Source organism: Paramormyrops kingsleyae, chromosome 24, assembly GCF_048594095.1.
Source record: "Paramormyrops kingsleyae isolate MSU_618 chromosome 24, PKINGS_0.4, whole genome shotgun sequence".
NCBI lineage: Eukaryota > Metazoa > Chordata > Actinopteri > Osteoglossiformes > Mormyridae > Paramormyrops > Paramormyrops kingsleyae.
The window spans coordinates 11,728,252-11,744,800 of NC_132820.1; the positions used below are offsets into that span (position 1 = coordinate 11,728,252).

Sequence of the window (16,549 nt, forward strand, 5' to 3'; positions counted from 1 at the left end):
AGACAGAATCAATAGAGGATAGTGACTCGTATGTCCTGCAGTATTGTTTTGAAACCCTACTCCTTAAATGCGAAATTTGAGTGAATCTTTATGAAAATATCACAGCACAGCAATTTTCACCTTTTGAATACCGCCGTTTTGGTGTGTTATTTTTTTCTGTGTCTTCTGCAAAGCTGACATCAAGGTCAGAGAATTCACTCTAGGTGCAGCCATGTCTCAGAATCACAGAGATACATTTTATTACCGGAAAGAAGGACTTGTAGGATGAAAAAGTGTTTCAGAATTATGCGGTGGATTTTTGACTGAGATAAATTATCGACTGTTTAATGTCCCATTTAGTCCTGGAGATTGCACTGGAGAGTGAGCCGTCTCTGTCGGCAAAGGCAATTCTGCAGAGACCGTGCGCATCCGGGTTGAGGTAGTAGGTTGTATGGTTTAGAATCACATCCAGGGAGTTAACTGTACAACCCACTAGCTTTCCCTGGGGCTCACCCGAGTCGTCAAGGCAACATGGTGCGTTACTTGAGGTGCCCGTTAAGAGTCGTTAAGCTGAACGTCAGTCGCTCAAACATTCAGTCGGTGTTCAGCCTGAGTGAACAGCCCAGCACTGAAATGAACCGGTTTTGGTGGAAGACCTCTAACATCAGTGAAAACAGAGCAGCAACCTGTGTAGATGGCTGTGAAAATGGATAATGTGTGGAAGCTGTGTTGGATGAGGGGCCCTGCCAAGGAGATGGTGAAGATGACTGGTAGCAGTTTATGTGAAAGTTGCCGGATACTCCCAAAAGAAACTGGGTGCCCTTGAGTAGGTGTGGATGTCTGAGGACTGGTTTGCATCTTACAAAAACTTCATGGGTTGGGTAGGGTTTGCTGGCAGATCTATCAGCGATTTCGTAACCTTAACTGTTTCCGTTTTGTTTTCTGATGCGACCACAATAAGCGGATGTAATTAGTCATCAAAGACTGAAGATATATGGTTCATTTTTAGCTATTAGCCAGCCCCTCTGCAAATCCCCCAGCGTTCCGCGACGTGGTGCAATTCGGGCCACAGACCAGACTGACAGCTGCAAACCACACCCTAGAGTGCCTCAATACAGTATAGTATAAGCACACCCTCTATAACTCAATGTCAACTCATTGTCGCCATCCTCCATGTGAATTTTTGGATTCTTTTTCTCTGCTGCATTTTATTTCCCTTCTCCTAGATAAATTAAACTGGCTTTTGAAGAAGGCATGTTCTCTGTGTGGATCTTTCAGGAGATGCCTGCCTAGACATACATCAGGGTCAGTTCTGTGCTGATTTGTGAAGGCGCTCATCGCCTTGACAGCACAGGAGCCTGCTCGCTGAAATTGGTTAAGCTCCCAGAAACACGCTTCCCAGCCTTTCAGTTCCACTTCTAAACTGTCTGGGGCTCATGGTATTAAGGGAGCTATTGTGTGGACTTTCTTTGAAGGTCATGTGTGGCATTCTCATTTTGAGAAATGTTTTTTTTTTTGTTTTGGAAATGTAAACCTGATGAGAGCAAGTACAACCCTCTTCCAAGGGGGTACATTAGGCAAAATGGAACACTGAGTAGTCATTTTTGAAGGAACCAGTGTGCATTCGATAAGCTAATGAAGCTACTTCAGAAAGAATGAGAAAATCAAGACACAACCGGAAAAGTGCCAAGCAGGACACAATCTGGAAAGTACAGAGCAGCAGATGTTCGGGAAAGTACTGAAAAGGACACAATCAGGAAAGTAAAGAGCAGGTCACAATCAGGAGAGTACAGTGCAGGTCACAATCGGGAGAGTACAGTGCAGGTCACAATCGGGAGAGTACAGTGCAGGTCACAATCGGGAGAGTACAGTGCAGGTCACAATCGGGAGAGGACAGAGCAGGACACAATCAGGGAAAGTACAGAGCAAGTCACAATTGGGCGAGTACCAAGCAGAAAACAATCGGGAGAGTACTCAACAGGACACAACTGGAAGAGTACTTAGAGGGACACAGTTGGGGATGTACTAAGCACAATACAATCGGGAGAGTACCAAGCAGGACACAATTGGGAGAGTACTGAACAGGGCACTCCCGGGAAAGTACTAAACAGGACATAATCAGGAGATTATCGAGCAGGACACAAACGGGAGAGAACCGAACAGAGCACAAGTGGGAAAGTATTGATATGGGCACGACTGGAAGGGTATTGAGCAGGCCACAACTAGCAAAGAACAGAGCAGAATGCAAGTGGGAGTGTACCAAACAGGACACTACCAGGAGAGTAACGAGTGAGACACAACTGGCAGAGCACTGAACAGGACACTACTAGGAGAGTGCCAAACAGGACACTACCAGGAGAGTAACGAGTGAGACACAACTGGCAGAGCACTGAACAGGACACTAATAGGAGAGTGCCAAACAGGACACTACCAGGAGAGTAACGAGTGAGACACAACTGGCAGAGCACTGAACAGGACACTAATAGGAGAGTGCCAAACAGGACACTACCAGGAGAGTAACGAGTGAGACACAACTGGCAGAGTACTGAACAGGACACTACTAGGAGAGTGCCAAACAGGACACTACCAGGAGAGTAACGAGTGAGACACAACTGGCAGAGCACTGAACAGGACACTAATAGGAGAGTGCCAAACAGGACACTACCAGGAGAGTAACGAGTGAGACACAACTGGCAGAGTACTGAACAGGACACTACTAGGAGAGTGCCAAACAGGACACTACCAGGAGAGTAACGAGTGAGACACAACTGGCAGAGTACTGAACAGGACACTAATAGGAGAGTGCCAAACAGGACACTACCAGGAGAGTAACGAGTGAGACACAACTGGCAGAGCACTGAACAGGACACTACTAGGAGAGTGCCAAACAGGACACTACCAGGAGAGTAACGAGTGAGACACAACTGGCAGAGTACTGAACAGGACACTACTAGGAGAGTGCCAAACAGGACACTACCAGGAGAGTAACGAGTGAGACACAACTGGCAGAGCACTGAACAGGACACTACTAGGAGAGTGCCAAACAGGACACTACCAGGAGAGTAACGAGTGAGACACAACTGGCAGAGTACTGAACGGGACATTACTAGGAGAGTGCCAAACAGGACACTACCAGAGGAGTAACGAGTGAGACACAACTGGCAGAGTACTGAACGGGACACTAATAGGAGAGTGCCAAACAGGACACTACCAGGAGAGTAACGAGTGAGACACAACTGGCAGAGTACTGAACGGGACACTACTAGGAGAGTGCCAAACAGGACACTACCAGGAGAGTAACGAGTGAGACACAACTGGCAGAGTACTGAACGGGACATTACTAGGAGAGTGCCAAACAGGACACTACCAGAGGAGTAACGAGTGAGACACAACTGGCAGAGTACTGAACGGGACACTAATAGGAGAGTGCCAAACAGGACACTACCAGAGGAGTAACGAGTGAGACACAACTGGCAGAGTACTGAACTGGACACTACTAGGAGAGTGCCAAACAGGACACTACCAGGAGAGTAACGAGTGAGACACAACTGGCAGAGCACTGAACAGGACACTAATAGGAGAGTGCCAAACAGGACACTACCAGGAGAGTAACGAGTGAGACACAACTGGCAGAGTACTGAACAGGACACTACTAGGAGAGTGCCAAACAGGACACTACCAGGAGAGTAACGAGTGAGACACAACTGGCAGAGTACTGAACAGGACACTACCAGGAGAGTAACGAGTGAGACACAACTGGCAGAGTACTGAATACAACCAGCACAATTCTGGACAATTTGTGATGCAAAAATAGGGCAGATTTCACACTTGCTCTTTGACAGATCCAGGTCAAACACACTGTATACTGCTTAGCTCTGGGGTCAAATGGGTCTGATACCACTGGATTCCCCAAACAGCTCTATCCAAGCAACTAAATCCAGAAGTAGTGCTTGCTGGCTCATTTAAGATTGAGGTTTTATTTAACACAATTGTGTTGCAGGAATTCCAGGGCAACTCAAAACCAGAATAAATCAAACTGCTGATGTAGGGAAATGTACCCTGAGCTCATAATAAGCGAATGAACAAGTAGGAAGCCAGAAAAATCATGTGACTGCATACATATACAAATGTGCCTAAATACACAGAACTTCCTGATCCCAGATAATAGCAGGTGGGGGGTAAGCAACCACAGGCAGGAGATTTGGAGGGGGCACCAGGAAGGGGAAAATGGCTGCTTTCTTTGTGGTTTAATTGCTGTTTATGCAACAGCGATCAAAGAAAAAAAAAACTCAGTTTGACTAGGAGAAAGAGCAGACTGCTAGATGGAGGTGAGCGTCTCCTTCACTGTCCGTCACACTCCCGTTCTCAGATGTCTTTGTATTCATTCAAGGTGAAATGCCTTTGCAGACCTTCACATTACAGTTTAACATTCACAACTTATCAAGGATTTAAATTATCTTCCCTGCTCATCTTTTAACCCACACAAGGGAGTATATAGGCAGCCCTTACCTCGATTTGTTTTATCAAGGGCAGTGATCGTAATTTTAAGTTCAAAAGACTTGGCTTTTTAAGTATGAGAACCTGTTTTACGTTTTAAGGAATGTGGGTCATTCTTCAGCAGTACAGACACGAACACACATATAGACACACCTATGCTTTCCGACAGGTACCCTTATTAGGCTTGAGGTATTTTTATTGCTGCTGAGAGAGAACGTAGGTTAAACAAGCTTAACTGTGTTTAAAGAGCAGGTCATTTAATGAACCACGCCTGTTTTGTGCATGGGTCTGTAGCCCCCCTTCCCCTAGCTCTGCAGGGATCACCAACTGCGCCCATGGTGCCCCCATTGGCTGATAGATCCTCGAGCTCACATGCGTGGTCCAGAGAAAGCAGGTTGATTGAACCAGGGGCTCAAGGCAAAGGTCTGAGTCACTGAGTCACCATGACCACAATGCCTCTGAAAAACACATCACAGCTGTTGTGTGTTCATATTAAATCATTCATGTAAGAAGCTCCTCATAATAATTATTATTATTTACTTGTTTATATGCACACACACAAAAGTTTGGCCACACCAAGCCACCACGAAAGGAGAGTGACAGAGTGTCACATCACATGACCTGGTCACCTGACCCCAACACAGCTGAATGGTTTTAGAGGAGCATATAGCATATAGGACAGCTGGAAAAGCAGCCCAGCAGGGATGAAACTAGCATGGGGGAGACAGTAGGGTCAGCCAGTCCCTAGAGGAATTAGGCTTAAGGGCGTTATTCAAGGACCCAATGGTGGCGTCGCACTAACAACTGTGGGATTTGAACTGGCAACCCACAGAGCTGCCCCCCCCCAAACAAATTGAATTTGTTTTTTAATACTTTTGCTTAATACTTTTTCAGTTAGTGCATAATTCCATATATGTTATCATATGGTTTTGATGCCTTTATAATATATAATTATATATTCTCTACAATTTAGAGAATAGTTAAAAAATAAACCATTCCATGGGTAGGTGCGTCCAAACTTTTGACTGGTACTCTATGCACACACACACACACACACACACACATACATACATAAAATTAAACATAATGAGTAATACACCACATGGAAATGGGTGTATTAGGTTTCAGAGTATTTTAGGGTATTTAATCACCCCCAAGCCCCCCCAGCCCCTCAGGGATGAAAATTTATAAGAGCAGCTTGGCAGAAAGATAAACAAAATATACACAGCAGCCTGAGGGGTCATTGATCTGTCTGGGGCTGCCCCCCCCCCCCCCCACACACACACACACACACACACACACACACATACATACACACCCCATGGGCATCCTGGGTGATGCGTCAGGCAATTTCTTGGGTCGACGCAGCCATGACCTTTGACCTCAGAACAGGACAGAAGTCGGGCTGTCGTGGACCGGGTGCCTCTGTGCAGCGTGACGGGGTGCCGTGTCTGTCGGTGCGTCGCTCTCCTGAGAAGGTGGTGAGATGCTTCTGCAGCTTCTTGCCACTGTACTTTAGCCTTGGGGAAGCTTGTGTTTCCCCTCTGACTGGTGGCATTTTGTGAGAGATTCACTTATTTATTTATGAGTCTGTCGGACTGACCCTCCACCACTAGAGGTCCCTCCAACACACTGATGGCTATAGTTTTTAGAGTTGGGTAAATGGAAACAAATAATAAGGTGCTGATATTACATTACCCGTTTATACATTTGCTTGTTTTTACTGAGCCAGTCATCTCCCTTTCTTTGCCGCAGCTACCATAGGAGGAACTGGAGATGACACTCTTTTCAATACCAGGCCTTTAACCACACTGCCACCTGCTGGTTACTAAAGGAGCAGTGATTAAATTTGTAATATTTTATCTCTCTGGTGCAGCAGAGTCCTGTGAATGGGCAGAGGAGATGATCTGGAATATGACTGGCAGGATCTACACTGGAGTTTTCACCCCTGCAGCCCCTCAGGTGCAGAATTCCCCATGTGAAAGAAGCTGAAACTGAGAGGTTTTGTCAAAAAACGAGCATTGAGTGTCCTGACTTTGCATCTAGGGAAAACAATAATTTCTGCATTAAATACTAAATCACTCCGGGAAATTTTTGTTCAGAAAAGAATGCAGATCAGTTGCAGAAATGTGCATCAGTGATTATGGCTTGACTGCCTGACTGACTATTCTGTGAACTTGCTGATTATGCCGGAGAACGTGTCCACATGGATCGTGGGGTGTCCACATCTGAAGGTCCACTTTGGGACCTTCGGTAATCGAGTTGTCTGTGATCTGCATGGTGATGTGATGGGAATCACTGATCAGAGGCAAGATCAAAACGGCGTCCTGCCTCTTGCACCCAAGCTTCTTGTCTGATGGAATCATTGGGGTCACGACCCCAGCGGTCTGAGTCTTCATGGGTAAAAGATGAGCTGTTAAGATACGAATCTGCGAGCTGATGAGTCGGCAGGTCGGACGCAGACATGAATCAAACACTTCCTCTACCGTCTGATGTCTGCTCCTGCGTCCGGTGTCCCTGTGTTTAGCCGTTTGGGGCATTCAGGAAACCAACATGCAAACTGTGGAAAAACAAGTATCCGGTTCAACTTGCTTCCTTCAGAAAAGGAAGCATCCCGATGAATTCGGCTATTTATTTTTTGGGTGACCCTAAGATGCAGTCGCTTATATTATGGTTCCCCACGTCCGTCAGGGTTCTGCGGACACCCCGACGTGGTCAGAGATGGACACAGGCAGAGCGGCGTGCCAGTCTCCGTGCTCCAGTTCCCAACTCGGGACACGATAATCTGGCGATTCGGTTTCCAGGCGAGCCGTCTGGTCGACGGAGGACGTTAGTGTGTGTGTGAGACCACAGTGGCGATAAACCCCCCCCCCCAACACACATTGTGCCAGCACGGCAAGCTGTTAATTTTTGGCACGTAGGCAGACATATAAACGGAAACGCTGGCAGATCTCCACCGTGGCGTGTGGCGCTCGTGTGTGCGTGTTTGTGCGTGGCATGTGGAGCGTGTGCCCCCCCAGGCACCAAGGCGTTCGTCAGCATTTATAAACCTCATCTCCTTCTGGATCGGACGCCTCTACAGCTCCCCTACAGCCTTTTCTTTGTGTGGATCAGTGACATCTGAAGGTCCCCCCCCCCCCCCCCCATACTACGGCAACACGAGCGCCGTGTGACGTGGCGGCAGAAGCCCCGAGCACCTTCGGAGACGGAGCACATCGATCCGAATGTCGGAGTTGGGGGTGGGGGCTGTGGGACTCCACACGGTTGGGGGGCGGGGGGGTGGATAACAGAGAGACTATCCTGCATCTGGGCATCGGACTATCGTTTGTGTCATCGTTGTGACTGACCTGCAAAAAAATGAAGGGGGGGTGGGGATGGGACAGGAAGAGGTTGGGGGGGGTTGAATGACATTTTCTTGCAGTGCTCGGGTGCTGGGGAGGGGGGACTAGTGCGATCCAGCTAATGATGAGAGGGAGGGAATTGCCACCACACCCCCGCCCGCTCTCGCTTCCATCCACAAGGCCGGCAGTCCGCTCGCTCGCTGGCTCCCCCCCCCCCCCGACACACACACTCGCACACACACACATACACACACGTCCATCTTGGCTCGGGAATGCCGACGGCAGTTTCATTCGGCAGACTGGTCCAGCGGCGCGTCTCAGACAGCTGGTGGGGCCGGGCTCATTCTCCGGAAGTCCCCCCCACCCCGCGTGAGGAGGGACGGCTCGTCTGAGCGTTAGCGGGGGGGGGGGGGAGGGGGTGAGGGGGGGGATGGAATCGGCGTGAGCGAGGCGCGAGACGGAGATGGCAGAAAAATGCTCTGGCAGGCGGCAGGGAAGCTGGGGCAGCGAGCGGTGGTGTAAACTCGCGGCAGGACGGGCTGCAGGCTCGCGGATGATGAGGGCGGCGCGGCATGCGTGAGCCGGGTGGCGTGAGCGCGGCGGATCCCGTGGCGGAGTGGCGCCGAGGCTCCCCCGTGCTGTCCGCCACCACACCGCTGCCGCCGGGAGAGGAGGTGCGTGTGCGTGCTTGCTCGCTCTCGTGCGTGCCTACGCGTGTGTGCGTGTCCCGAGCGCGCAGCTATAAGGCTGAGCCCGTCCGGCAGTGCCGGCGCTGGCTGTCCCCTTTGTCACGGCGCTACCGGGCGGCCAGCGAGCGACACCACCGCCACCGCCGCCTCTCATTCATCCCTTTATTTGTTTTTCATTTGCATCAAACTGCGTTTGGGAAACATTTAGATTGCAGGGCGTGCAGAGGGAATCCCGATTCCCCCCCGTGGTTCGTGTGCGCCGATGGGGGCGAGAGCTTGTAACGGTCAGCTCGTCTCATGGTGGGGAGGGGGTGGGGAGCTGGGGGGGGGGGGGGCGGTTGCTCATAGGACGAGATGTAGACTGATGATCTGCACTTTCTCTGAGGACAAAGAGGAAGCAGCGAGCAAGCGGCCAGGGGCTTCCCTCCCCAGCGCGGAAGGCTAGCTGGCTAGTTAGCGGGAGGCCACCGGTTCCCTCATTCGGCTCCCCGGCTCTCCGACAGACAAGTTCACATCCGAATCTCCGTAGTCAAACCTCCATTCGTTTTCTTCTCCATCCTCTGCTGTTTCCTTGGTTTACTTTCAGTGATGATTTCCGAGCTTACGTGTATGTGTGTGCTGCCTGTCGCCGCCCGTGTGTGTTTACCGTGGCGAGGTTTCGTGAGAGGCATTACGAGACGCCGAGCTATCCGTATGCAGGGACATAAGTTGTCTGCAGCATAGGGGAAAGGGAGACCCCCACTCCACCCCCCCAAGTTAAATCTCTCCTTTCGATGAGGAACCAGACAGCTCTCGGCTGCCCGGTCTGGCAAGCGGGTGCGAAGCGGACAAACAAGTTGCTTGTTTTTTTTTTAAGCTTGCAGCAGTGCCGGGGTGCGAGCGAACTTTGGGGGCACCCGGCAGGACACAGCAGCGCTCCTCCTGTTCCCTGAGACCCTAACTTGTGAGCTCTCGGTTCTGAAAATCACGGGTTGGGCTCTTGGGACCCGGGCGGAGGGCAAGATCGGCTCCAAGTGTCAGCCATCTTTTTAATTTTTTTTTTTTTAAGACGGGTGGAGTCGGAAAGAAGGGACAGCGTCTCTGAGCGCCTGGGGGGGGGGGGGGGATGCTTTTGGGGGGGGAGGGCAAGACAGGCGAGGAAGGGAAGGAGCACAGGCAAGGCGGGATCCGCAGCAGGTGCCTGCAGGCTGGACTTCGGCCGAGCGATTGCGATTCGGAGCAGAATACGGACATAAAGGTTGGCGTCCGGCGTGACTTGTGCTGCGGTCCGTCTTTTTAACCCAGCCCGAGTGACAATCCGCCCATACACACATGCACAGGGGAATGCACAAGATTCGGCAGGTACGTCGGCGTCTTTCGGGAACAGCATGTTTCGGCGCCCAGAGCATGCCACGCACCGGACTCCTGTCTCGTTTCAGAGACTGCAGTTTAACCCCTCACGGGCCGTGACGAAGCCCTTTCATACTGCAGTGAATCAATTCTCATTAACATGTGGCGCATCCTCTGCATGCTCCTGCAAAGCAGGATGAACGCATCAAAAGGAGCGCAAAAAAGTATGTCTGTGTCGAAGGCGTCGTGTGAGCGTCGCAATTCATGCACGCTACGGTCATGGTGAACGTTTTACCATGAGATCGGTAGCCAGGTAAGTCAAAGTCGTGGGTCCCTTCAGGAAAGAAGCTTATTCACGGCTTTGTCCAAAACGACAGCATAAATGGTGGTGGCTAGACTCGGAAGCACGTCGCTTTACTGCTGCCTCGTGCACAGGCGTGTATCCTCGACGGCGTCCAGACAGAGGCGCACATGAGCGCTACGTATCTCTACGTTCAAAAGATACATTTTCACCTTTGGGTTTTTAGGGGCAAATCGGATTCTGTATAAAAGCTAATTGGGCCAAATGATCTTACGATCAATCCATTTAGAGTTTTGAAACGCTACGACTCAGAACGAACTGAAAACTTATGTTTAAATCAATATTTATTGCGTGCATCAGTGGTTATTACAATCAAGTACGTAGGCCCGTAGTCGTAACTGTGAATGATCCGAAATTGTAGCTTTGTGCTGTGATCATAACGGTTTCTGTACTTCGTAAACCTACAGTTTGTGTCAAATTGTTTTGTTCTTTTGCATTTTGAAATTTCACAAAAAAAAAATAAAATATCAGCTCCCAATGTGGGACGAAACATTCCACCAACATGCCACCAAGCTGAGCGCTCTCTTTACACTCTGCAGGAGTGGCGGTCCAGTGTGTCTCCCTCTGCTGGCGTGTGGCAGAACTGCACCAAGTTCTCGACTGAAATCCTTTCAGTTTGGTGATTTCAGTCCTTTTGCTCATAAATGTAAAGTACCAGTTCATCTTTCTGTTAATTGCAGTACGTTTTACCACCATGTGAGAGAATTATTGTTTGCATTGTTTATGTTACGATACAGTATTTCTTAAGTTCTGCGACACTGAAGAATTTTGATGTGTGGCATCACCTCAGAGATATTATCAGATTGTTCATTTGTATAAATTTAACACGACTCATGTTAATTCACAAAAATGAGTGAAAATCTGTAAATGCATATGTTAGCAAATAAAAAATACGGAAAAACAAGTATTGGTCTGAAATGCTGTAACTTTAAACCCGTATATTGCGGGCCTGTCAGTTTTATTGTTATCACTCCAAATTGCCCCCTCCTTTGTTAATCACCGTTTTTTTACTACATCCCTAAGCAAATTAATTTTGCTGAAATGCCAGTTTCAGGTGAATTATGAATGTAGCTTGATTTTCCTGTCCCTCCCCTCCTGATAATTATATCCTCTCACCGAGTGTTCATTAATTTATTTATTTATTTATTCCAGTGACTTGGACCAAACCGGAGCACAAGCTAGGAGGTAACATGGGCTGGACACCCACCCACACTGAAAGCTGACAGGCAGCATGTTGGGCCACCCCCAACACCAGCAAGGACCCAAGAAGGCCCCCACCAATCAGAATCCAGCCTCAGACAAACCTGACACCTCCTACTTTATTGAAACTATTGTTTTCGACTCTTCGTGTTTATTTGCACGTCAGTGTATCTGCACTGCAGATTGTTGTCGTTTTAAGAGTAAATCTGTGATGAAACTAACGCAGAGCATCATTTCCTGTGTCAGTTTACTGTGAATTATTGCCATTTCAGTCTATACATATTTCTCAAGCTCTGTACTCTCGGTGTAATTATTGCTTATCAGCCCATTAAGGCCATCATGAGCCAAGGATTGATCACCTTTCCTAGATACCCCAGTCTGTCCCTTTTCCCCAGCCTGTGTCTGTCTCTCTCTCCATATCAGTAGCTCGTTATTAAAATAAACGTTGACATCCAACCTGAACGTCAATCATTACACCTGGTATCAGAAACGTTATAAACCAAAATCAGATTAATTGAGATGATTATAGACAGAACCTCGCTACGTGTAAAGCATATGGCTCCAGATCCATGCCAATGTGTTTAAGGGAGAGTTACATGCCGGTCGGCCATGTTCCTGCGTGAACCTCTCAGTTTTGCTTCTGACCCGTGAATGGCATTGCTGTCTGGGTTCTCCACCTCCTGGATGTGGTCCAACAACATCAGTTTTACTCAACCCTGTGACTGCTACACAGATTCTACACAACATTTAAAACTTGTGCTTCAAGCAATTTTAGCTGGTTAATTTGTGGTAAAAAAAAAAGAAAAGAAATCTCACACCTGGATTTCAGAATGTCCTGGGGGGGCCGTCCCACCCTCCCGTATTTCTCCTAATATACAAACCTTCCTCTTTTGAGACCTTGCTCTTGTCTTAATAGGCCAGCTGCAGTTCACCTTTTCGAGTTGAGAGCTGGATGGGATGAGCTACAGCAGCCTGTCATTAGAGATGAAATAGGGAGATATCAGAGGAGGCTTTGATTGCAGGTTAGGTGCATGGGCAGGTGAGAGGGGGAGGGGCAGGTGAGAGGGAGAGGGGCGGCTGGCAGCGTTGGGGCTCGGCTGGGAAACTCCCCAGATCGATCTATGTGCTACTCCGCGCTGCAGAATCACGGGGGGGGGGGAATGCTCCTCAATTCTATATTCAAAAGGCATAGATGAAAGACGCAGATATATGCAGGAAAAGCAGGTCTGCAGCAATAGAACAAACTGGGATGTGGTCATACAGCTGAAGACAAGCCCAGCCGCATGCTCACCGAAGATAAAGGGGGGGGGCGATGATGTCACACGCCATGGCAGACACGCTTCTGTCACAGCGCAGTCTTTAATCCCCGATTTCCAAACACTGGCGTGTCGACACAACGGTGAATTATTTATTCTGTTGATAACACCGCACGGGTCCTTTGCCGTCGCCACGTTATTATGATGCGGTTTTGAAATATGATGCCGGTTCCTGAGCGGTCGACACAGAAAGGCGCTTTCTTCCGATGAAAACTTTGTCATTCAGACGGGAGTTTCCCCCCTGCTGCGTGCCGGAGTTTCTGCACTTTCTGAGTGGTGCTGAGACAGATGCAGGGTTATCGGGTTAGATGGTGCGTCTCCGGCCCCAAACGTCCTGCTTAGAGCAGAACGAAGCAGAAGGAAGACAGGAGGATCGTGTCTTGTGAGGCGTCAGGCTTCCCCCCCGCCCCCCGCCGCCGATCCCGGTTATTGTTCCGGGCCGGATCTGGTGGATCAAGACTCTGACAAGATCGTGAGACAGCAAGATTCTTGATATCAGGTTGGGGGTGGGGGGGGGAGTGGGTGTGTGTGGGGAAGGGGGGGGTCCAGACACTGCGGCAGGAGGCTAGACAAGCCCCTAAACTGGAGCGTCTGCCACACACACACACACAGAGAATAACTAGAAGACATTGGTTTTAATAATTAAAGTTCCATTTCAGGGACGACAGAACCCTGTTTCCCCGACGACGAGAGCGGCACGCACGACCCATCGGAACCCGAAATGCGTTCCTGTTTTTAGCAAGATCACGACTGAAGGGTCTTGCTTCATCTGGGGAAAGATTAGTGCCTGAGATCGATGTACCAAAAGATAAAGTTATTTAAAGACCCAGCGTGGCTTTGGGAGTCCGTATCGAGTGCCGGGGAATCGGAGGCGGTCTATCAAGGTCAGGCCTGGCACGTAAATTACCCGTGTCTCACGCGGCTCCGAACGCTCTACTCATTTTTCACGGTGACGGGATCGTGATGTGCACTCGCGGGTCTGTTTTGGGGTTCTGCGGCAGTGGGCTCCTCCAGATCACATGCGGGGGGGGGAGTCTGCTCGAGTACTGAAGGCCCCCCTTGCTGCCAAACCGGAGACGTGGTAATGAAGCGTGTGCGGTGGGTGCTCGTTAACCCCTTAACGGCCCCCCACCACCAAATCCCTATTCGAATACTATTATATAGCCACCTAGAAGATGCGTCTATCCACAGTGACAGTGTAGCTTTCATTTGCGAAAGATTTTCTTTTACGCCTCTTTACAAATTAAGGAATTTGCTGTAGAAAATCGAGGTCATGCAGAAACCCTCCACATCCACCAGTTTTCAGTAGTTCCAGCCCTTAGGCGCTCTGCCCCCTGCTGGACCAGAGGCAGACTGCAGATTCTTTGTGTAATTCTTGCGATAAATAACTGAGACTTCCTGCAGTGCTCTAACCCGGTTTCTCGCACTTTCGATGTCCGGGTCCCATCGCGTTGGATGTAAGAAACCCCCCTGCCCCATCCATCCCACCCCCAGCCCCAGAATGAGTATGCAGTAATCCCTTTGTGTGCGGTTTCCACGGCTCCCGTCACCGTGTGACTTTTATGGGTGCACTGGAGCAGCTTGCACCCGTTGCCCTCGCCCCCCCCCCCCCCACCTCCCATCGAGACGTCGTGGAGGCGTTGCCATGGCAACGCAGCATTGAGTTATTGAACTGCGGCCGGGCTCCTGCCCCAGCGGGTAATTAGTCTCCGGGCCGCAGACGAGCTCCTCGGCGACGGAAACTTGGAGACGCGTTGCGCTGCTGGTGCTGTTCGGACCCCTGGCAGAGGCGGCGTGTCACGGGACAATGCCCTCTGTCTGTCGATCTGTCTCTGCCCCCCCGCCCCCGGACAGCCACATTCACGGACATGTCCGTTTGTGGGGGGCGGGGAAGGGCCACTCAGAGAGATCCCAAGAGAGTGATGACATGGGGTGGGGGGGGGGGGTACAGCCTCTGTGCTGGAGGAGATTAGAGGGCGCCTTTTATCAACAATAATAAATTCTATAATATCCATGCATTACCATTAACAGTTATAGGTGTATTCTGACTGAATTGTTTCGATTTTGATCGCCACTGTCCTTCTCAGTATTTATTGCCGTCTGATCTGCTCGAGCTGAATTTTTCAAATTTTAAACAATCCCTCAAAACACAAACGAGCACATCGGAGTCGGATGAGGAAACGGCTTTTTCACATAATTTTTTAATAAAAAAATCTCTGTACAGGGTGATGTTATACAGGGCTGGACCCTGGTTAGCATTAATGCCAGGATCAATTGATTTGTGTTCCACTTGGACTGAATGGTGCGCCAGTCACCGTAAGTACCTTAAAACACCGGACATCACATTTCTTATTACGGACTAGCTTCACGGTGCATTTGCCCTGACGTTGCCGGGATGCAGGAGGGTTGGAATTTTTTTTTTTTTTTTTTTAAAAAGAAAAGCGACATAGAAAACCCGGAACACTCTTTCAGTCTTGTGCCATCACTCTCCCCCCCTCCCCGCCCCGCCCCGCCCCTCACGACTGGGTGGCTGCGCGATGATGTAAGCGGCGGACTGTCATTGGCATGCGGCCCCATGCTCTCTGCACCATCTTCCTGTGGGGTGGGGGGGGCTGGACGTGAGTCGCTGTTCCCCAGGTCATGATATCCCAGAGGACAGCAGTGTCGGAGGGGGGGACCTGGCACCCCTCCCCCCACCTCACCCAGACACACGGACCAGTCGCTTAAACTTATCTGTGCTCACGATTGAAAATACAGTCACGTAGGATGACATGCACCCACCCACCCACACCCACACGTTCCGTAAGGAAACTGCGGTCACAAAGATCATCACAATCGCAAGCAGCACACACCTATTCACCAGGACACATTGCTGCACTGACACAGACACAGAGTGACATACGAGAGCACAAAGTCTAATTTCAGACTGTCTCTCTGTCACACACACACACACAGACAAAGAAAAAAAGAGTGTTAAAGCAGCTGTGGGAGGTGAGGCCTGGAGCAGGGGACAGGAGAAGGTGACACAGTCTGACAGGTAGATCTGTATGTTTCTCATTAGCATCTACATACCGCACGTGTGAATCTGCACCCTTATAGATCTACATCCACATAGATCTGCACCCGCACAGACTTGCACTCCCACACAGATCTGCACCAAATTATCAGACCATTCATATCACTGTCCAGTGTCCGATCACTTTATAGACTTAAATCAACCTCACTATCATTGTGTAAAACAGCCTCTTTTGTTTCTTCAAATTGCACTTCATGAACAATCATTCTAAAAGTTTTCTTGAATTCTGCACAAATTAGCCCTGATTGGAATATAAATATGAGTATGAATGACGTGACACAAAGAAGGTGCATAATCTGTCACATCCACGGCAGGGACGGTAGGTGCAGCTGGGCTTTCCTGATTACTGAACCCTGCTTGCACGATATTGTGTTTCTGTGTGTAAGCTTTGGTTCACGCTAAAAAATATATGCACGCAAACATTAGGCAATCAGAACACAATTATAACAACATTTAAACATATTTCTGCGTATGTGCAACAAATACACACGGTAATTCTGTATTAGACAATTGGCCATGAAAAATCATTGGATGCATGTTTTATGTATATTACGGTTCCCAGGTCTCTATCACAATAATTGCCTCCGTTTTCGGCCCGACAACTCCACCCCCCATCTCTGCACGGCTTACCAGCTGTGTCTGGTTTCAGTGTGGGATAAGGTTCATTTTAGGCTCAGCATTAGGGCAAAGACATGGAGAAATTAAAGTTTTCGCCAGATTTTCGGAAGAATCCTAGACCAATGAAATCCAAGCAGACTCAC

At 49.4% G+C, this 16,549-nt stretch overlaps 1 long non-coding RNA gene across 5 annotated transcripts in view; it reads left to right on the forward strand.

Annotated features, from left to right (window-relative positions):
- Window positions 1–11,852, forward strand: part of LOC111860760 (uncharacterized) — a 41,097-nt gene extending 29,245 nt beyond the window's left edge. For 4 of the 5 annotated variants that reach the window (XR_011985228.1, XR_011985227.1, XR_011985230.1 and 1 more), the window contains 2 exons: window positions 10,736–10,842; window positions 11,349–11,617. This is a non-coding gene — a long non-coding RNA (uncharacterized lncRNA). Of the gene's footprint in view, window positions 1–10,735; window positions 10,843–11,348 lie in introns of all 5 variants that reach the window. The other variant, XR_011985229.1, reaches the window with a different exon arrangement.
- Window positions 11,853–16,549: the final 4,697 nt, after the last annotated feature.